The sequence below is a fragment of the Lathamus discolor genome, chromosome W, assembly GCF_037157495.1.
Source record: "Lathamus discolor isolate bLatDis1 chromosome W, bLatDis1.hap1, whole genome shotgun sequence".
NCBI lineage: Eukaryota > Metazoa > Chordata > Aves > Psittaciformes > Psittacidae > Lathamus > Lathamus discolor.
In genome coordinates this window covers 9,821,593-9,842,988 of record NC_088908.1, presented here as the reverse complement: position 1 = coordinate 9,842,988, position 21,396 = coordinate 9,821,593, and positions in this window count along the sequence as shown.

Here is a 21,396-nt window from a genome sequence, read left to right as displayed (position 1 = left end):
AGGTCCAGCAGGGAAACTCCTGCTGGGCATCTTCAGCACTCAGTGAGCTTTGCAACACTGAAACACACATTGCTGACAATTCTCACTTTCCTACCTGAAAGTCAAATTGAATCCTACATCTCCTGTGCTTGCTCTTTGGAGCAGTAGCAGAATACAGCCCTTACGTTTGGACTCTGCTGAAACAGCAGAATCGACAGTTTAGAAAGTTCCCACGGATCATCTTCAGAACACAGAGAGCTTTGCAACTCTGCAACAAACATTGCTGTTACTCCTCCTTTTCCTGCCTGATAGACCAAAAGATTCCACCATCTCTGTGCCCGCTCTCTGCTGAGCTGCAACAGAGGGAGAAGAGCATTAATGTTTAGACTGGGCTAAAACAGCAGAACAGCCTTGCAAAAAAGCTCCTGCTGATCATGTTTAGCACACAGTGAGCTTTGAAGCTGTGACACAAACACTGCTGTCACTCCTCACTTTATCTCCTAAAAGTGCATTTGAGTCCAAAGTTTTTGGTGCCCTCTCTCGTTTCAAGAGCAGATGTGACAGGGGAGGACGAGCGCTTGGACTCTAATTCCTCAGCCGAAGGGCCAGCAGGGAAACTCCTGCTGGGCATCTTCAGCACACAGTGAGCTTTGCAACTGTGAAACACACATTGCTGTCACCTCTCACTTTCCTACCTGAAAGTCCAATTGAATCCCTCTTCTCCTGTGCTTTGCTCCTTGTGAGCAGTAGCAGAATATAGCCCATAAGTTTGCACTCTGCCTAAACAGCAGAAGAGACAGTCCAGAAAGATCCCACTGATCATCTTCAGCGCACAGCGAGCTTTACAACTCTGCAACACACATTGCTGTCAGTCCTCCCTTTTTGCCTGAAAGACCAGCTGAATCCACCATCTCTGTGCCTGCCCTCTGCTGAGCAGCAACAGAGAGAGTTTAGCAGGAATGTTTAGACTGGGCTAAAACAGCAGAAGAGCCTTGCAAAAAAGCTCCTGCTGATCATGATTAGCAAACAGTGAGCTTTAAACTGTGACACAAACATTGCTGTCACTCCTCACTTTATCTCCTAAAAGTGCATTTGAAACCATCGTTTCTGGTGCGCTCTCTCGTTTCGAGAGGACTTGTGACGGGGGAGGAGGAGCGCGTGGACTCTAATCCCACAGCCGAAGGGCCATCAGGGAAACTCCTGCAGGGCATCTTCAGCACACAGTGAGCTTTGCAACTCGGAAACACACATTGCTGTCACCTCTCACTTTCCTACCTGAAAGTCCAATAGAATCCTACTTCTCCTGTGCTTTGCTCCTTGTGAGCAGTAGCAGAATATAGCCCATACGTTTGTACTCTGCTGAAACAGCAGAAGAGACAGTCCTGAAAGTTCCCACTGATCATCTTCAGCGCACAGCGAGATTTGCAACTCTGCAACACACATTGCTGTCACTCCTCCCGTTCCTGCCTGAATGACCAACTGAATCCACCATCTCTGTGCCCGCCCTCTGCTGAGCAGCAACAGGGAGAGTATAACAGGAATGTTTAGACTGTGCAAAAACAGCAGAAGAGCCTTGCAAAAAAGCTCCTGCTGATCATGATTAGCACACAGTGAGCTTTGAAGCTGTGACACAAACATTGCTGTCACTCCTCACTTTATCTCCTAAAAGTGCATTTGAAACCATCGTTTCTGCTGCACTCTCTCGTTTCGAGTGGAGTTGTGACAGGGGAGGACGAGCGCTTGGACTCTAATCCCACAGCCGAAGGGCCAGCAGGGAAACTCCTGCTGGCCATCTTCAGCACACAGTGATCTTTGCAACCCTGAACACATATAGCTGTCACCTCTCCCTTTCCTACCTGAAAGTCCAATTGAATCCTACATCTCCTGTGCTGCAATTTGTGAGCAGTAGCAGAATATAGCCCATACGTCTGCACTCTGCTGAAACAGCAGAAGAGAAAGTTTAGAAAGTTCCCACTGATCATCTTCAGAACACAGAGAGCTTTGCAACTCTGCAACACACATTGCTGTCACTCCTCCTTTTCCTGCCTGAAAGACCAAAAGATTCCACCATCTCAGTGCCTCCTCTCTGCTGAGGAGCAACACGGAGAGTATAGCAGGAATGTTTAGACTGGGCTAAAACAGCAGAAGAGCCTTGCAAAAAAGCTCCTGCTGATCATGATTAGCACACAGTGAGCTTTGAAGCTGTGACACAAGCATTGCTGTCACTCCTCACTTTATCTCCTAAAAGTGCATTTGAAACCATCGTTTCTGGTGGGCTCTCTCGTTTCGAGAGGAGTTGTGACAGGGGTGGACGAGCGGTTGGACTCTAATCCCACAGCCAAAGGGCGTGCAGGGAAAATCCTGCTGGGCATCTTCAGCACACATTGAGCTTTGCTACTCTGAAACACACATTGCTGTCACCTCTCACTTTCCTACCTGAAAGTCCAATTGAATCCTACATCTCCTGTGCTTGCTCCTTGTGAGCAGTAGCAGAATATAGCACTTACGTTTGCACTCTGCTGAAACAGCAGAAGAGACAGTCCAGAAAGTTAACACTGATCATCTTCAGTGCACAGCGAGCTTTGCAGCTCTGCAGCACACATTGCTGTCACTCCTCCCTTTCCTGCCTGAAAGACCAATTGATTCCACCATCTCTGTGCCCGCACTCTATTGAGCAGCAACAGGGAGAGTATAGCAGGAATGTGTAGACTGGGCTAAAACAGCAGAAGAGCCTTGCAAAAAAGCTCCAGCTTTTCATGTTTAGCGCACAGTGAGCTTTAAACTGCGACACAAACATTGCTGCCACTCACTTTATCTCCTAAAAGTGCATTTGAATCTATCGTTTCTGGGGCGCTCTCTCGTTTCGAGAGGAGTTGTGACAGGGGAGGACGAGCGCGTGGACTCTAATCCCACAGCCGAAGGGCTAGCAGGGAGACTCCTGCTGGGCTTCTTCAGCACACAGTGGGCTTTGCAACTCTGAAACACATATAGCTGTCACCTCTCACTTTCCTACCTGAAAGTCCAATTGAATCCTTCTTCTCCTGTGCTTGCTCTTTGTGAGCAGTAGCAGAATATAGCACTTATGTTTAGATTCTGCCGAAACAGCAGAAGAGACAGTCCAGAAAGTTAACACTGATCATCTTCAGCGCACAGCGAGCTTTGCAGCTCTGCAGCACACATTGCTGTCACACCTCCCTTTCCTGCCTGAAAGACCAATTGATTCCACCATCTCTGTGCCCGCTCTCTGCTGAGCAGCAACAGAGAGAGTATAGCAGGAATGTTTAGACAGGGCTAAAACAGCAGAAGAGCCTTGCAAAAAAGCTCCTGCTGATCATGTTTAGCACACAGTGAGCTTTGAGGCTGTGACACAAACATTGCTGTCACTCTTCACTTTATCTCCTAAAAGTGCATTTGAGTCCAACGTTTTTGGTGCCCTCTCACGTTTCAAGAGCAGATGTGAAAGGGGAGGACGAGCGCTTGGACTCTAATCCCACAGCCGAAGGGCCAGCAGGGAAACTCCTGCTGGGCGTCCTCAGTACACAGTGAGCTTTGCAACTCGGAAACACACATTGCTGTCACCTCTCACTTTCCTACCTGAAAGTAAAATTGAATCCTACTTCTCCTGTGCTTTGCTCCTTGTGAGCAGTAGCAGAATATAGCCCATACGTTTGCACTCTGCTGAAACAGCAGAAGAGACAGTCCAGAAAGTTACCACTGATCATCTTCAGCGCACAGCGAGCTTTGCAACTCTGCAGCACACATTGCTGTCACTCCTCCCTTTCCTGCCTGAAAGACCAGCTGAAACTACCATCTCTGTGCCCGCTCTCTGCTTAGCAGCAACACGGAGAGTATAGCAGGAATGTTTAGACTGGGCTAAAACAGCAAAGGAGCCTTGCAAAAAAGCTCCTGCTTTTCATGTTTAGCGCACAGTGAGCATTAAACTGAGACACAAACATTGCTGTCACGCCTCACTTTATCTCCTAAAAGTGCATTTGAAGCCAACGTTTCTGGTGCGCTCTCTCGTTTCGAGAGGAGTTGTGACAGGGGAGGACGAGCGCTTGGACTCTAATCCCACAGCCGAAGGGCGTGCAGGGAAACTCCTGCTGGCCATCTTCAGCACACAGTGATCTTTGCAACCCTGAACACATATAGCTGTCACCTCTCCCTTTCCTACCTGAAAGTCCAATTGAATCCTACTTCTCCTGTGCTTTGCTCCTTGTGAGCAGTAGCAGAATATAGCCCATACGTTTGCACACTGCTGAAACAGCAGAAGAGAAAGTTTAGAAAGTTCCCACTGATCATCTTCAGAACACAGAGAGCTTTGCAACTCTGCAACACACATTGCTGTCACTCCTCCTTCTCCTGCCTGAAAGACCAAAAGATTCCACCATCTCTGCCTGCTCTCTGCTGAGCAGCAACAGGGAGAGAAGAGCAATAATGTTTAGACTGAGCTAAAACAGCAGAAGAGCCTTGCAAAAAAGCTCCTGCTGATCATGTTTAGCACACAGTGAGCTTTGAGGCTGTGACACAAACATTGCTGTCACTCCTCACTTTATCTCCTAAAAGCGCATTTGAGTCCAAAGTTTTTGGTGCCCTCTCTCGTTTCAAGAGCAGATGTGACAGGGGAGGACGAGCGCTTGGACTCTAATCCCACAGCCGAAGGGCCAGCAGGGAAACTCCTGCTGGGCATCTTCAGCACACAGTGAGCTTTGCAACTCGGAAACACACATTGCTGTCACCTCTCACGTTCCTACCTGAAAGTCCAATTGAATCCTACTTCTCCTGTGCTTTGCTCCTTGTGAGCAGTAGCAGAATATAGCCCATACGTTTGCACTCTGCTGAAACAGCAGAAGAGACAGTCCTGAAAGTTCCCACTGATCATCTTCAGCGCACAGCGAGTTTGCAACTCTGCAGCACACATTGCTGTCACTCCTCCCTTTCCTGCCTGAAACACCAACTGATTCCACCATCTCTGAGCCCGCACTCTATTGAGCAGCAACAGGGAGTGTATAGCGGGAATGTTTAGACTGGGCTAATCTGTTTCAGCAGAGTGCAAACTTATGGGCTATATTCTGCTACTGCTCACAAGGAGCAAAGCACAGGAGAAGAGGGATTCAATTGGACTTTCAGGGGGGAAAGTGAGAGGTGACAGCAATGTGTGTTTCAGAGTTGCAAAGCTCACTGTGTGCTGAAGATGCCCAGGAGGATTTTCCCTGCTGCCCCTTCGGCTGTGGGATTAGAGTCCAAGCGCTCGTCCTCCCCTGTCACAATTCCTCTCGAAATGAGAGAGCGCACCAGAAACGATGGTTTCAAATGCACTTTTAGGAGATAAAGTGAGGAGTGACAGCAATGTTTGTGTCACAGTTTAAAGCTCACTGTGAGCTAAACATGATCAGCAGGAGCTTTTCTGCAAGGCTCTTCTGCTGTTTTAGCCCAGTCTAAACATTCCTGCTATACTCTCTCTGTTGCTGCTCAGCAGAGAGCGGGCACAGAGATGGTGGAATCAGTTCGTCTTTCAGGCAGGAAAGGGAGGAGTGACAGCAATGTGTGCTGCAGAGTTGCAAAGCTCGCTGTGCGCTGAAGATGATCAGTGGGAACTTTCAGGACTGTCTCTTCTGCTGTTTCAGCAGAGTGCAAACGTAAGTGCTATATTCTGCTACTGCTCACAAGGAGCAAGCACAGGAGATGTAGGATTCAATTGGACTTTCAGGTAGGAAAGTGAGAGGTGACAGCAATGTGTGTTTCAGAGTTGCAAAGCTCGCTGAGCCCTGAAGATGATCAATGGGAACTTTCTGGACTGTCTCTTCTGCATTTTCAGCAGAGTCCAAACGTAAGTGCTGTATTCTGCTTCTGCCTCAAAGAGCAAAGCACAGGAGATGTAGGATTCAATTGGACTTTCAGGTAGGAAAGTGAGAGGTGACAGCAATGTGAGTTTCAGAGTAGCAAAGCTCAATGTGTGCTGAAGATGCCCATCAGGAGTTTCCCTGCTGGCCCTTCGGCTGTGGGATTAGAGTCCAAGCGCTCTTCCTCCCCTGTCACATCTGCTCTTGAAACGAGAGAGGGCATCAAAAACGTTGGACTCAAATGCACTTTTAGGAGATAAAGTGAGGAGTGACAGCAATGTTTGTGTCACAGCCTCAAAGCTCACTGTGTGCTAAACATGATCAGCAGGAGCTTTTTTGCAAGGCTCTTCTGCTGTTTTAGCCCAGTCTAAACGTTATTGCTCTTCTCTCCCTGTTGCTGCTCAGCAGAGAGCAGGCACAGGGATGGTGGAATCTTTTGGTCTTTCAGGCAGGAAAAGGAGGAGTGACAGCAATGTGTGTTGCAGAGTTGCAAAGCTCTCTGTGTTCTGAAGATGATCAGTGGGAACTTTCTAAACTTTCTCTTCTGCTGTTTCAGCAGAGTGCAAACGTATGGGCTATATTCTGCTACTGCTCACAAATTGCAGCACAGGAGATGTAGGATTCAATTGGACTTTCAGGTAGGAAAGGGAGAGGTGACAGCTATATGTGTTCAGGGTTGCAAAGATCACTGTGTGCTGAAGATGGCCAGCAGGAGTTTCCCTGCACGCCCTTCGGCTGTGGGATTAGAGTCCAAGCGCTCGTCCTCCCCTGTCACAACTCCACTCGAAACGAGAGAGCGCAGCAGAAACGATGGTTTCAAATGCACTTTTAGGAGATAAAGTGAGGAGTGACACCAATGTTTGTGTCACAGCTTCAAAGCTCACTGTGTGCTAATCATGATCAGCAGGAGCTTTTTTGCAAGGCTCTTCTGCTGTTTTAGCCCAGTCTAAACATTCCTGCTATACTCTCCGTGTTGCTGCTCAGCAGAGAGCAGGCACAGAGATGGTGGAATCAATTGGTCTTTCAGGCAGGAAAGGGAGGAGTGACAGCAATGTGTGTTGCAGAGTTGCAAAGCTCGCTGTGCGCTGAAGATGATCAGTGGGAACTTTCAGGACTGTCTCTTCTGCTGTTTCAGCAGAGTGCAAACGTATGGCCTATATTCTGCTACTGCTCACAAATTGCAGCACAGGAGATGTAGGATTCAATTGGACTTTCAACTAGGAAAGTCAGAGGTGACAGCTATATGTGTTTCAGAGTTGCAAAGCTCACTGTGTGCTGAAGATGCCCAGCAGGACTTTCCCTGCACGCCCTTCGGCTGTGGGATTAGAGTCCAAGCGCTCGTCCTCCCCTGTCACAACTCCTCTCGAAACGAGAGAGCGCCCCAGAAACGATAGATTCAAATGCACTTTTAGGAGATAAAGTGAGTGGCAGCAATGTTTGTGTCGCAGTTTAAAGCTCACTGTGCGCTAAACATGAAAGCTGGAGCTTTTTTGCAAGGCTCTTCTGCTGTTTTAGCCCAGTCTAAACATTCCTGCTATACTCTCCCTGTTGCTGCTCAATAGAGTGCGGGCACAGAGATGGTGGAATCAATTGGTCTTTCAGGCAGGAAAGGGAGGAGTGACAGCAATGTGTGCTGCCGAGCTGCAAAGCTCGCTGTGCGCTGAAGATGATCAGTGTTAACTTTCTGGACTGTCTCTTCTGCTGTTTCAGCAGAATCTGAACGTAAGTGCTATATTCTGCTACTGCTCACAAGGAGCAAGCACAGGAGATGTAGTATTCAATTGGACTTTCAGGTAGGATAGTGAGAGGTGGCAGCTATATGTGTTTCAGAGCTGCAAAGCTCACTGTGTGCTGAAGATGCCCAGCAGGAGTTTCCCTGCACGCCCTTCGGCTGTGGGATTAGAGTCCAAGCGCTCGTCCTCCCCTGTCACAACTCCTCTCGAAACGAGAGAGCGCACCAGAAACGATGGATTCAAATGCACTTTTAGGAGATAAAGTGAATGACAGCAATGTTTGTGTCGCAGTTTAATGATCAATGTGCGCTAAACATGAAAAGCAGGAGCTTTTTTGCAAGGCTCTTCTGCTGTTTTTGCCCAGTCTAAACATTCCTGCTATACTCTCCCTGTTGCTGCTCAATAGAGTGCGGGCTCAGAGATGGTGGAATCAGTTGGTCTTTCAGGCACGAAAGGGAGGAGTGACAGCAATGTGTGCTGCAGAGTTGCAAAGCTCGCTGTGCGCTGAAGATGATCAGTGGGATCTTTCAGGACTGTCTCTTCTGCTGTTTCAGCAGAGTGCAAATATATGGGCTATGTTCTGCTACTGCTCACTAAGAGCAAGCACAGGTGATGTAGGATTCAATTGGACTTTCAGGTAGGAAAGTGAGAGGTGACAGCAATGTGTGTTTCAGAGTTGCAAAGCTCACTGTGTGCTGAAGATGCCCATCAGGAGTTTCCCTGCACGCCCTTCGGCTGTGGGATTAGAGTCCAAGCGCTCGTCCTCCCCTGTCACATCTGCTCTTGAAACGAGAGAGGGCACCAAAAACGTTGGACTCAAATGCACTTCTAGGAGATAAAGTGAGGAGTGACAGCAATGTTTGTGTCACAGCCTCAAAGCTCACTGTGTGCTAAACATGATCAGCAGGAGCTTTTTTGCAAGGCTCTTCTGCTGTTTTAGCCCAGTCTAAACATTCCTGCTATACTCTCCGTGTTGCTGCTCAGCAGAGAGCAGGCACAGAGATGGTGGAATCTTTTGGTCTTTCAGGCAGGAAAAGGAGGAGTGACAGCAATGTGTGTTGCAGAGTTGCAAAGCTCTCTGTGTTCTGAAGAGGATCAGTGGGAACTTTCTAAACTTTCTCTTCTGCTGTTTCTGCAGAGTGCAAACGTATGGGCTATATTCTGCTACTGCTCACAAATTGCAGCACAGGAGATGTAGGATTCAATTGGACTTTCAGGTAGGAAAGGGAGAGGTGACAGCTATATGTGTTCAGGGTTGCAAAGATCACTGTGTGCTGAAGATGGCCAGCAGGAGTTTCCCTGCACGCCCTTCGGCTGTGGGATTAGAGTCCAAGCGCTCGTTCTCCCCTGTCACAACTCCTCTCAAAACGAGAGAGCGCACCAGAAACGATGGTTTCAAATGCACTTTTAGGAGATAAAGTGAGGAGTGACAGCAATGTTTGTGTCACAGCTTCAAAGCTCACTGTGTGCTAATCATGATCAGCAGGAGCTTTCTTGCAAGGCTCTTCTGCTGTTTTTGCACAGTCTAAACATTCCTGCTATACTCTCCCTGTTGCTGCTCAGCAGAGGGCGGGCACAGAGATGGTGGATTCAGTTGGTCATTCAGGCTGGAAAGGGAGGAGTGACAGCAATGTGTGCTGCAGAGCTGCAAAGCTCGCTGTGCGCTGAAGATGATCAGTGGGAACTTTCAGGACTGTCTCTTCTGCTGTTTCAGCAGAGTGCAAACGTAAGTGCTATATTCTGCTACTGCTCACAAGGAGCAAGCACAGGAGATGTAGGATTCAATTGGACTTTCAAGTAGGAAAGTGAGAGGTGACAGCAATGTGTGTTTCAGAGTTGCAAAGCTCACTGTGTGCTGAAGATGCCCAGCAGGAGTTTCCCTGATGGCCCTTCGGCTGTGGGATTAGAGTCCACGCGCTCGTCCTCCCCTGTCACAACTCCTCTCGAAATGAGAGTGCGCCCCAGAAACGATGGAGTCAAATGCACTTTTAGGAGATAAAGTGAGTGACAGCAATGTTTGTGTCACAGTTTAAAGCTCACTGTGTGCTAAACATGATCAGCAGGAGCTTTTTTGCAAGGCTCTTCTGCTGTTTTAGCACAGTCTAAACATTCCTGCTATACTCTCCCTGTTGCTGCTCAGCAGAGAGCTGGCACAGAGATGGTGGTTTCAGTTGGTCTTTCAGGCAGGAAAGGGAGGTGTGACAGCAATGTGTGTTGCAGTGTTACAAAGCTCGCTGTGCACTGAAGATGAGCAATGGGAAATTTCTGGACTGTCTCTTCTGCTGTTTCAGCAGAGTCCAAACGTAAGTGCTATATTCAGCTACTGCTTACAAGGAGCAAAGCACAGGAGATGTAGGATTCAATTGGACTTTCAGGTAGGAAAGTGAGAGGTGACAGCAAAGTGAGTTTCAGAGTAGCAAAGCTCAATGTGTGCTGAAGATGCCCATCAGGAGTTTCCCTGCTGGCCCTTCGGCTGTGGGATTAGAGTCCAAGCGCTCTTCCTCCCCTGTCACATCTGCTCTTGAAACGAGAGAGGGCATCAAAAACGTTGGACTCAAATGCACTTTTAGGAGATAAAGTGAGGAGTGACAGCAATGTTTGTGTCACAGCCTCAAAGCTCACTGTGTGCTAAACATTATCAGCAGGAGCTTTTTTGCAAGGCTCTTCTGCTGTTTTAGCCCAGTCTAAACATTATTGCTCTTCTCTCCCTGTTGCTGCTCAGCAGAGAGCAGGCACAGAGATGGTGGAATCTTTTGGTCTTTCAGGCAGGAAAAGGAGGAGTGACAGCAATGTGTGTTGCAGAGTTGCAAAGCTCTCTGTGTTCTGAAGATGATCAGTGGGAACTTTCTAAACTTTCTCTTCTGCTGTTTCAGCAGAGTGCAAACGTATGGGCTATATTCTGCTACTGCTCACAAATTGCAGCACAGGAGATGTAGGATTCAATTGGACTTTCAGGTAGGAAAGGGAGAGGTGACAGCTATATGTGTTCAGGGTTGCAAAGATCACTGTGTGCTGAAGATGGCCAGCAGGAGTTTCCCTGCACGCCCTTCGGCTGTGGGATTAGAGTCCAAGCGCTCGTCCTCCCCTGTCACAACTCCACTCGAAACGAGAGAGCGCAGCAGAAACTATGGTTTCAAATGCACTTTTAGGAGATAAAGTGAGGAGTGACACCAATGTTTGTGTCACAGCTTCAAAGCTCATGTGTGCTAATCATGATCAGCAGGAGCTTTTTTGCAAGGCTCTTCTGCTGTTATAGCCCTGTCTAAACATTCCTGTTATACTCTTCCTGTTGCTGCTCAGCAGAGAGCGGGCACAGAGATGGTGGATTCAGTTGGTCTTTCAGGCAGGAAAGGTAGGAGTGAAAGCAATGCGTGTTGCAGAGTTGCAAAGCTCGCTGTGCGCTGAACATGATCAGTGGGAACTTTCAGGACTGTCTCTTCTGCTGTTTCAGCAGAGTGCAAACGTATGTGCTATATTCTGCTACTGCTCACAAGGAGCAAGCACTGGAGATGTATGTTTCAATTGGACTTTCAACTAGGAAAGTCAGAGGTGACAGCTATATGTGTTTCAGAGTTGCAAAGCTCACTGTGTGCTGAAGATGCCCAGCAGGACTTTCCCTGCACGCCCTTCGGCTGTGGGATTAGAGTCCAAGCGCTCGTCCTCCCCTGTCACAACTCCTCTCGAAACGAGAGAGCGTCCCAGAAACGATAGATTCAAATGCACTTTTAGGAGATAAAGTGAGTGGCAGCAATGTTTGTGTCGCAGTTTAAAGCTCACTGTGCGCTAAACATGAAAAGCTGGAGCTTTTTTGCAAGGCTCTTCTGCTGTTTTAGCCCAGTCTAAACATTCCTGCTATACTCTCCCTGTTGCTGCTCAATAGAGTGCGGGCACAGAGATGGTGGAATCAATTGGTCTTTCAGGCAGGAAAGGGAGGAGTGACAGCAATGTGTGTTGCAGAGTTGCAAAGCTCGCTGTGCGCTGAAGGTGATCAGTGGGAACTTTCAGGACTGTCTCTTCTGCTGTTTCAGCAGAGTGCAAACGTAAGTGCTATATTCTGCTACTGCTCACAAGGAGCAAGCACAGGAGATATATGATTCAATTGGACTTTCAACTAGGAAAGTCAGAGGTGACAGCTATATGTGTTTCAGAGTTGCAAAGCTCACTGTGTGCTGAAGATGCCCAGCAGGACTTTCCCTGCACGCCCTTCGGCTGTGGGATTAGAGTCCAAGCGCTCGTCCTCCCCTGTCACAACTCCTCTCGAAACGAGAGAGCGCCCCAGAAACGATAGATTCAAATGCACTTTTAGGAGATAAAGTGAGTGGCAGCAATGTTTGTGTCGCAGTTTAAAGCTCACTGTGCGCTAAACATGAAAAGCTGGAGCTTTTTTGCAAGGCTCTTCTGCTGTTTTAGCCCAGTCTAAACATTCCTGCTATACTCTCCCTGTTGCTGCTCAATAGAGTGCGGGCACAGAGATGGTGGAATCAATTGGTCTTTCAGGCAGGAAAGGGAGGAGTGACAGCAATGTGTGCTGCAGAGCTGCAAAGCTCGCTGTGCGCTGAAGATGATCAGTGTTAACTTTCTGGACTGTCTCTTCTGCTGTTTCAGCAGAATCTGAACGTAAGAGCTATATTCTGCTACTGCTCACAAGGAGCAAGCACAGGAGATGTAGGATTCAATTGGACTTTCAGGTAGGAAAGTGAGTGGTGACAGCAATGTGTGTTTCAGAGTAGCAAAGCTCACTGTGTGCTGAAGATGCCCAGCAGGATTTTCCCTGCGCGCCCTTCGGCTGTGGGATTAGAGTCCAAGCGCTCGTCCTCCCCTGTCACATCTGCTCTTAAAACGAGAGAGGGCACCAAAAACGTTGGACTCAAATGCACTTTTAGGAGATAAAGTGAGGAGTGACAGCAATGTTTGTGTCACAGCTTCAAAACTCACTGTGTGCTAAACATGATCAGCAGGAGCTTTTTTGCAAGGCTCTTCTGCTGTTTTAGCCCAGTCTAAACATTCCAGCTATACTCTCTCTGTTGATGCTCAGCAGAGAGCGGACACAGAGATGGTGGAATCAGTTGGTCTTTCAGGTAGGAAAGGGAGGAGTGACAGCAATGTGTGTTGCAGAGTTGCAAAGCTCGCTGTGCGCTGATGATGATCACAGAATCACAGAATCACAGAATCCCAAGGGTTGGAAGGGACCTAAAAAGATCATCTAGTCCAACCCCCCTGCAAGAGCAGGGTAACCTACAGTACATCACACAGGAACTTGTCCAGGCGGGCCTTGAATATCTCCAGTGTAGGAGACTCCACAACCCCCCTGGGCAACCTGTTCCAGTGCTCTGTCACTCTTACAGTAAAGAAGTTCTTCCTGATGTTAACGTGGAACTTCCTATGTTCCAGTTTACACCCATTGCCCCTTGTCCTATCACTGGATATCACTGAAAAAAGCCTAGCTCCATCATCCTGACACCTACCCTTTACATATTTGTAAACATTGATGAGGTCACCCCTCAGTCTCCTCTTTTGCAAGCTAAAGAGACCCAGCTCCCTCAGCCTCTCCTCATAAGGGAGATGTTCCACTCCCTTAATCATCTTTGTGGCTCTGCGCTGGACTCCTTCAAGCAATTCCCTGTCCTTCTTGAACAGAGGGGCCCAGAACTGGACGCAATATTCCAGATGCGGCCTCACCAAGGCTGAGTAGAGGGGGAGGAGAACCTCTCTTGACCTACTAACCACTCCCTTTCTAATGCACCCTAAGATGCCATTTGCCTTCTTGGCCACAAGAGCACATTGCTGGCTCATGGTCATCCTCCTATCCACCAGGACCCCCAGGTCCCTTTCCCCTTCACTACTTTCCAGCAGGTCAACCCCCAACCTGTACTGGTACATGGGGTTGTTCTTCCCCAGATGCAAGACTCTACACTTGCCCTTGTTAAATTTCATCAAGTTTCTCCCCGCCCAACTCTCCAGCCTGTCCAGGTCTCGCTGAATGGCAGCACAGTCCTCTGGTGTGTCAGCCACTCCTCCCAGTTTTGTGTCATCAGCAAACTTGCTGAGGGTGCACTCAGTTCCCTCATCCAGGTCATTGATGAAAATATTAAACAGCACCGGTCCCAGCACCGACCCCTGAGGAACTCCACTAGTCACAGACCTCCAGCTAGATTCTGCGCCATTGACCACAACTCTCTGCCTTCTTCAGTGGGAACTTTCAGGACTGTCTCTTCTGCTGTTTCAGCAGAGTGCAAACGTATGGGCTATATTCTGCTACTGCTCACAAGGAGCAAAGCACAGGAGAAGTAGGATTCAATTGGACTTTCAGGTAGGAAAGTGAGAGGTGACAGCAATGTGTGTTTCCGAGTTGCAAAGCTCACTGTGTGCTGAAGATGCCCATCAGGAGTTTCCCTGCTGGCCCTTCGGCTGTGGGATTAGAGTCCAAGCGCTCGTCCTCCCCTGTCACATCTGCTCTTGAAACGAGAGAGGGCACCAAAAACGTTGGACTCAAATGCACTTTTAGGAGATAAAGTGAGGAGTGACAGCAATGTTTGTGTCACAGCCTCAAAGCTCACTGTGTGCGAAACATGATCAGCAGGAGCTTTTTTGCAAGGCTCTTCTGCTGTTTTAGCCCAGTCTAAACATTATTGCTCTTCTCTCCCTGTTGCTGCTCAGCAGAGAGCAGGCACAGAGATGGTGGAATCTTTTGGTCTTTCAGGCAGGAAAAGGAGGAGTGACAGCAATGTGTGTTGCAGAGTTGCAAAGCTCTCTGTGTTCTGAAGATGATCAGTGGGAACTTTCAGGACTGTCTCTTCTGCTGTTTCAGCAGAGTGCAAACGTATGGGCTATATTCTGCTACTGCTCACAAATTGCAGCACAGGAGATGTAGGATTCAATTGGACTTTCAGGTAGGAAAGGGAGAGGTGACAGCTATATGTGTTCAGGGTTGCAAAGATCACTGTGTGCTGAAGATGGCCAGCAGGAGTTTCCCTGCACGCCCTTCGGCTGTGGGATTAGAGTCCAAGCGCTCGTCCTCCCCTGTCGCAACTCCTCTCGAAACGAGAGAGCGCTGCAGAAACGATGGTTTCAAATGCACTTTTAGGAGATAAAGTGAGGAGTGACAGCTATGTTTGTGTCACAGCTTCAAAACGCACTGTGTGCTAAACATGATCAGCAGGAGCTCTTTTGCTAGGCTCTTCTGCGGTTTTAGCCCAGTCTAAACATTCCTGCTATACTCTCTCTGTTGCTGCTAAGCTGAGAGCGGGCACAGAGATGGTGGAATCAGTTCGTCTTTCAGGCAGGAAAGGGAGGAGTGACAGCAGTGTGTGTTGCAGAGTTGCAAAGCTCGCTGTGCGCTGATGATCAGTGGGAACTTTCTGGACTGTCTCTTCTGCTGTTTCAGCAGAGTCCAAACGTAAGTGCTATATTCTGCTACTGCTCACAAGGAGCAAGCACAGGAGATGTAGGATTCAATTGGACTTTCAGGTAGGAAAGGGAGAGGTGACAGCAATGTGTGTTTCAGAGTTGCAAAGCTCACTGTGTGCTGAAGATGCCCAGCAGGAGTTTCCCTGATGGCCCTTCGGCTGTGGGATTAGAGTCCAAGCGCTCGTCCTCCCCTGTCACAACTCCTCTCGAAACGAGAGAGGGCACCAAAAACGATGGCTTCAAATGCACTTTTAGGAGATAAAGTGAGGAGGGACAGCAATGCTTGTGTCACAGTTTCAAAGCTCACTGTGTGCTAATCATGATCAGCAGGAGCTTTTTTGCAAGGCTCTTCTGCTGTTTTAGCCCAGTCTAAACATTCCTGCTATACTCTCCCTGTTGCTGCTCAGCAGAGAGCGGGCACAGAGATGGTGGATTCAGTTGGTCTTTCAGGCAGGAAAGGGAGGAGTGACAGCAATGTGTGCTGCAGAGTTGCAAAGCTCGCTGTGCGCTGAACATGATCAGTGGGAACTTTCAGGACTGCCTCTTCTGCTGTTTCAGCAGAGTGCAAACGTATGGGCTATATTCTGCTACTGCTCACAAATTGCAGCACAGGAGATGTAGGATTCAATTGGACTTTCAGGTAGGAAAGGGAGAGGTGACAGCTATATGTGTTCAGGGTTGCAAAGATCACTGTGTGCTGAAGATGGCCAGCAGGAGTTTCCCTGCACGCCCTTCGGCTGTGGGATTAGAGTCCAAGCGCTTGTCCTCCCCTGTCACAACTCCTCTCGAAACGAGAGAGGGCCCCAGAAACGATAGATTCAAATGCACTTTTAGGAGATAAAGTGTGTGGCAGCAATGTTTGTGTCGCAGTTTAAAGCTCACTGTGTGCTAAACATGAAAAGCTGGAGCTTTTTTGCAAGGCTCTTCTGCTGTTTTTGCCCAGTCTAAACATTCCTGCTATACTCTCCCTGTTGCTGCTCAATAGAGTGCGGGAACAGAGATGGTGGAATCAATTGGTCTTTCAGGCAGGAAAGGGAGGAGTGACAGCAATGTGTACTGCAGAGCTGCAAAGCTCACTGTGCGCTGAAGATGATCAGTGTTAACTTTCTGGACTGTCTCTCCTGCTGTTTCAGCAGAGTGCAAACGTAAGTGCTATATTCTGCTACTGCTCACAAGGAGCAAGCACAGGAGATGTAGGATTCAATTGGACTTTCAGGTAGGAAAGTGAGAGGTGACAGCAATGTGTGTTTCAGAGTAGCAAAGCTCAATGTGTGCTGAAGATGCCCAGCAGGAGTTTCCCTGCTGGCCCTTCGGCTGTGGGATTAGAGTCCAAGCGCTCGTCCTCCCCTGTCACAACTCCTCTCGAAACGAGAGAGCGTCCCAGAAACGATGGTTTCAAATGCACTTTTAGGAGATAAAGTGAGGAGTGACAGCAATGTTTGTGTCACAGCTTCAAAACTAACTGTGTGCTAAACATGATCAGCAGGAGCTTTTTTGCAAGGCTCTTCTGCTGTTTTAGCCCAGTCTAAACATTCCAGCTATACTCTCTCTGTTGATGCTCAGCAGAGAGCAGGCACAGAGATGGTGGAATCAGTTGGTCTTTCAGGTAGGAAAGGGAGGAGTGACAGCAATGTGTGTTGCAGAGTTGCAAAGCTCGCTGTGCGCTGAAGATGATCAGTGGGAACTTTCAGGACTGTCTCTTCTGCTGTTTCAGCAGAGTGCAAACGTATGGGCTATATTCTGCTACTGCTCACAAGGAGCGAGCACAGGAGATGTAGGATTCAACTGGACTTTCAGGTAGGAAAGTGAGAGGTGACAGCAATGTGTGTTTCCGAGTTGCAAAGCTCACTGTGTGCTGAAGATGCCCATGAGGAGTTTCCCTGCTGGCCCTTCGGCTGTGGGATTAGAGTCCAAGCGCTCGTCCTCCCCTGTCACATCTGCTCTTGAAACGAGAGAGGGCACCAAAAACGTTGGACTCAAATGCACTTTTAGGAGATAAAGTGAGGAGTGACAGCAATGTTTGTGTCACAGCCTCAAAGCTCACTGTGTGCTAAACATGATCAGCAGGAGCTTTTTTGCAAGGCTCTTCTGCTGTTTTAGCCCAGTCTAAACATTATTGCTCTTCTCTCCCTGTTGCTGCTCAGCAGAGAGCAGGCACAGAGATGGTGCAATCTTTTGGTCTTTCAGGCAGGAAAAGGAGGAGTGACAGCAATGTGTGTTTCAGAGTTGCAAAGCTCTCTGTGTTCTGAAGATGATCAGTGGGAACTTTCTAAACTTTTTCTTCTGCTGTTTCAGCAGAGTGCAAATGTATGGGCTATATTCTGCTACTGCTCACAAATTGCAGCACAGGAGATGTAGGATTCAATTGGACTTTCAGGTAGGAAAGGGAGAGGTGACAGCTATATGTGTTCAGGGTTGCAAAGATCACTGTGTGCTGAAGATGGCCAGCAGGAGTTTCCCTGCACGCCCTTTGGCTGTGGGATTAGAGTCCATGCGCTCGTCCTCCCCTGTCACAACTCCACTCGAAACGAGAGAGCGCAGCAGAAACGATGGTTTCAAATGCACTTTTAGGAGATAAAGTGAGGAGTGACAGCAATGTTTGTGTCACAGCTTCAAAGCTCACTGTGTGCTAATCATGATCAGCAGGAGCTTTTTTGCAAGGCTCTTCTGCTGTTATAGCCCTGTCTAAACATTGCTGTTATACTCTCCCTGTTGCTGCTCAGCAGAGAGCGGGCACAGAGATGGTGGATTCAGTTGGTCATTCAGGCAGGAAAGGTAGGAGTGAAAGCAATGCGTGTTGCAGAGTTGCAAAGCTCGCTGTGCGCTGAAGATGATCAGTGGGAACTTTCAGGACTGTCTCTTCTGCTGTTTCAGCTGAGTGCAAACGTAAGTGCTATATTCTGCTACTGCTCACAAGGAGCAAGCACAGGAGATGTATGATTCAATTGGACTTTCAACTAGGAAAGTCAGAGGTGACAGCTATATGTGTTTCAGAGTTGCAAAGCTCACTGTGTGCTGAAGATGCCCTGCAGGACTTTCCCTGCACGCCCTTCGGCTGTGGGATTAGAGTCCAAGCGCTCGTCCTCCCCTGTCACAACTCCTCTCGAAACGAGAGAGCGCAACAGAAACGATGGTTTCAAATGCACTTTTAGGAGATAAAGTGAGGAGTGACAGCAATGCTTGTGTCACATCGTCAAAGCTCACTGTGTGCTAATCATGATCAGCAGGAGCTTTTGTGCAAGGCTCTTCTGCTGTTTTAGCCCAGTCTAAACATTCCTGCTATACTCTCCCTGTTGCTGCTCAGCAGAGAGCTGGCACAGAGATGGTGGTTTCAGTTGGTCTTTCAGGCAGGAAAGGGAGGTGTGACAGCAATATGTGATGCAGTGTTGCAAAGCTCGCTGTGCACTGAAGATGAGCAATGGGAAATTTCTGGACTGTCTCTTCTGCTGTTTCAGCAGAGTGCAAACGTAAGTGCTATATTCAGCTACTGCTTACAAGGAGCAAAGCACAGGAGATGTAGGATTCAATTGGACTTTCAGGTAGGAAAGTGAGAGGTGACAGCAATGTGTGTTTCAGAGTAGCAAAGCTCAATGTGTGCTGAAGATGCCCATCAGGAGTTTCCCTGCTGGCCCTTCGGCTGTGGGATTAGAGTCCAAGCGCTCGTCCTCCCCTGTCACAACTCCTCTCGAAACGAGAGAGCGCAACAGAAACGATGGTTTCAAATGCACTTTTAGGAGATAAAGTGAGGAGTGACAGCAATGCTTGTGTCACATCTTCAAAGCTCACTGTGTGCTAATCATGATCAGCAGGAGCTTTTGTGCAAGGCTCTTCTGCTGTTTTAGCCCAGTCTAAACATTCCTGCTATACTCTCCCTGTTGCTGCTCAGCAGAGAGCGGGCACAGAGATGGTGGATTCAGTTGGTCTTTCAGGCAGGAAGGGGAGGAGTGACAGCAATGTGTGTTGCAGAGTTGCAAAGCTCGCTGTGCGCTGAAGATGATCAGTGGGAACTTTCAGGACTGTCTCTTCTGCTGTTTCAGCAGAGTGCAAACGTATGGGCTATATTCTGCTACTGCTCACAAGGAACAAAGCACAGGAGAAGTAGGATTCAATTGGACTTTCAGGTAGGAAAGTGAGAGGTGACAGCAATGTGTGTTTCCGAGTTGCAAAGCTCACTGTGTGCTGAAGATGCCCATGAGGAGTTTCCCTGCTGGCCCTTCGGCTGTGGGATTAGAGTCCAAGCGCTCGTCCTCCCCTGTCACATCTGCTCTTGAAACGAGAGAGGGCACCAAAAACGTTGGACTCAAATGCACTTTTAGGAGATAAAGTGAGGAGTGACAGCAATGTTTGTGTCACAGCCTCAAAGCTCACTGTGTGCTAAACATGATCAGCAGGAGCTTTTTTGCAAGGCTCTTCTGCTGTTTTAGCCCAGTCTAAACATTATTGCTCTTCTCTCCCTGTTGCTGCTCAGCAGAGAGCAGGCACAGAGATGGTGGAATCTTTTGGTCTTTCAGGCAGGAAGAGGAGGAGTGACAGCAATGTGTGTTGCAGAGTTGGAAAGCTCTCTGTGTTCTGAAGATGATCAGTGGGAACTTTCAGGACTGTCTCTTCTGCTGTTTCAGCAGAGTGCAAACGTATGGGCTATATTCTGCTACTGCTCACAAATTGCAGCACAGGAGATGTAGGATTCAATTGGACTTTCAGGTAGGAAAGGGAGAGGTGACAGCTATATGTGTTTCAGAGTTACAAAGCTCACTGTGTGCTGAAGATGGCCAGCAGGAGTTTCCCTGCACGCCCTTCGGCTGTGGGATTAGAGTCCAAGCGCTCGTCCTCCCCTGTCACAACTCCTCTCGAAACGAGAGAGCGCCCCAGAAACGATAGATTCAAATGCACTTTTAGGAGATAAAGTGAGGAGTGCCAGCAATGTTTGTGTCACAGCTTCAAAACTCACTGTGTGCTAAACATGATCAGCAGGAGCTTTTTTGCAAGGCTCTTCTGCTGTTTTAGCCCAGTCTAAACATTCCAGCTATACTCTCTCTGTTGATGCTCAGCAGAGAGCGGACACAGAGATGGTGGAATCAGTTGGTCTTTCAGGTAGGAAAGGGAGGAGTGACAGCAATGTGTGTTGCAGAGTTGCAAAGCTCGCTGTGCGCTGATGATGATCACAGAATCACAGAATCACAGAATCCCAAGGGTTGGAAGGGACCTAAAAAGATCATCTAGTCCAACCCCCCTGCAAGAGCAGGGTAACCTACAGTACATCACACAGGAACTTGTCCAGGCGGGCCTTGAATATCTCCAGTGTAGGAGACTCCACAACCCCCCTGGGCAACCTGTTCCAGTGCTCTGTCACTCTTACAGTAAAGAAGTTCTTCCTGATGTTAACGTGGAACTTCCTATGTTCCAGTTTACACCCATTGCCCCTTGTCCTATCACTGGATATCACTGAAAAAAGCCTAGCTCCATCATCCTGACACCTACCCTTCACATATTTGTAAACATTGATGAGGTCACCCCTCAGTCTCCTCTTTTGCAAGCTAAAGAGACCCAGCTCCCTCAGCCTGTCCTCATAAGGGAGATGTTCCACTCCCTTAATCATCTTTGTGGCTCTGCGCTGGACTCCTTCAAGCAATTCCCTGTCCTTCTTGAACAGAGGGGCCCAGAACTGGACGCAATATTCCAGATGCGGCCTCACCAAGGCTGAGTAGAGGGGGAGGAGAACCTCTCTTGACCTACTAACCACTCCCTTTCTAATGCACCCTAAGATGCCATTTGCCTTCTTGGCCACAAGAGCACATTGCTGGCTCATGGTCATCCTCCTATCCACCAGGACCCCCAGGTCCCTTTCCCCTTCACTACTTTCCAGCAGGTCAACCCCCAACCTGTACTGGTACATGGGGTTGTTCTTCCCCAGATGCAAGACTCTACACTTGCCCTTGTTAAATTTCATCAAGTTTCTCCCCGCCCAACTCTCCAGCCTGTCCAGGTCTCGCTGAATGGCAGCACAGTCCTCTGGTGTGTCAGCCACTCCTCCCAGTTTTGTGTCATCAGCAAACTTGCTGAGGGTGCACTCAGTTCCCTCATCCAGGTCATTGATGAAAATATTAAACAGCACCGGTCCCAGCACCGACCCCTGAGGAACTCCACTAGTCACAGACCTCCAGCTAGATTCTGCGCCATTGACCACAACTCTCTGCCTTCTTCAGTGGGAACTTTCAGGACTGTCTCTTCTGCTGTTTCAGCAGAGTGCAAACGTATGGGCTATATTCTGCTACTGCTCACAAGGAGCAAAGCACAGGAGAAGTAGGATTCAATTGGACTTTCAGGTAGGAAAGTGAGAGGTGACAGCAATGTGTGTTTCCGAGTTGCAAAGCTCACTGTGTGCTGAAGATGCCCATGAGGAGTTTCCCTGCTGGCCCTTCGGCTGTGGGATTAGA